Source organism: Mustela nigripes, chromosome 4 (assembly GCF_022355385.1).
Source record: "Mustela nigripes isolate SB6536 chromosome 4, MUSNIG.SB6536, whole genome shotgun sequence".
Classification (NCBI taxonomy): domain Eukaryota; kingdom Metazoa; phylum Chordata; class Mammalia; order Carnivora; family Mustelidae; genus Mustela; species Mustela nigripes.
The window spans coordinates 114,955,439-114,956,767 of record NC_081560.1 but is presented as its reverse complement, the minus strand read 5'-3'; the positions used below and the strand labels follow the sequence as shown (position 1 = coordinate 114,956,767).

Sequence of the window (1,329 nt, the reverse complement as noted above, 5' to 3'; positions counted from 1 at the left end):
AGTGTAGCAGTCCACAGAACCTGCTATACTTTGCTAGTGGGAACAGTAAATAGAAGTTTAAACCCACTACGCAGCCACTATAAAAACATTTTTGGCATTTCCTTCAGAAGTCCATCATTTACATATGCAATGATTTAGCTGTTCAACATCTAGGTAAGGATCTAAGAGAAACTCGCATATGTTAATAGGAGATATATGTAAGAAAATTCATGGAAACATTCTTTTCATAAGAGCAGAAGCAATTCAGTTCTTCTTGGTGGGAAGATGGAAGCAGAAACGGTGTTACATTCCCACAATGAAATACACAGGCTGTCAACATGAATAAGCTACAATGAAACATAATGTGTGGTAAGGCTTAGTCCATAATAGTCAGTGGGAAGACTCCGAAAGGAGGAGGTAGAGAATGATACCAGTTTGTTTGTTTTAAAGATTTTGTTTATTTGACAGAGATCACAAGCAGGCAGAGATGCAGGCAGAGAGAGAGGGGGAAGCAGGCTCCCCGCTGAGCAGAGAGCCCAATGTGGGGCTCGACCCCAGGACCGTGAGATCACGACCTGAGCTGAAGGCAGAGGCTTAACCCACTGAGCCACCCAGGTGCCCTGAGAATGATACTGTTTTTATGAAGCTACAATTATGAAAAATATCCTCTTAACTCTCTATATAGACATGATCTAACTATATATCTAGAAAACAATGATGCTCTGATGAAATCATCTATGGGAAGTGCCGTCAGAAGCGAAAACAATGAAATGATAAGCATGGCATTCAGAATGAGGCTACATCAGATAGGAAGGTCAAATGTTTAGATATAGGTCAAGATCTTGGCATTGTCTTTTGGTTGGAGGCTTTAGGCATGTTTGTTATATTATTTAAAATAATGTAGTAAATAGCTAATTAATTAAAATAGGCACACGAATGGATTAACAATGAGACTGTATCATGGAAAAGGCTTATAATGAGTCTAACTTGATCCTAATCAAGGTCCAAAACAACAAGAAAAATAATCACCTTCAATTAGAATGAATCCACTGACAGTGAAAGTTTGAATGTCCAGGAAATTGTAGATATACTATAGGGTGAGATCCGTGAGAAGGCAAGAGAGCATTAGATGTTAAGTACAAGTGGGAGGATTAATCTTTTGTGGGATCAGTGCCATTCACTTTATTGACACGGAAGGGAGGGGGAATAAGATGTTCTTAGAATTGAGTAAGTTTGGCTGTTTGGTATATGAAGATACAGAAATTCCCACTACCAGACATTAGAAATTTAGGGTCTCCACTACACAATAAATTAGTTCTCAGTCACTGAGGTGAATGGTGTAGTTTGTGC

The 1,329-nt window shown here is 38.9% G+C and overlaps 1 non-coding gene across 1 annotated transcript; it reads left to right on the top strand.

Moving 5' to 3' along the window:
- The first annotated feature begins 697 nt into the window (after positions 1-697).
- LOC132017069 (small nucleolar RNA SNORD49) lies at positions 698-772 on the top strand. The gene has a single exon (XR_009404146.1). It is a non-coding gene; the product is annotated as a small nucleolar RNA SNORD49 (small nucleolar RNA).
- The last annotated feature ends 557 nt before the right edge of the window (positions 773-1,329 follow it).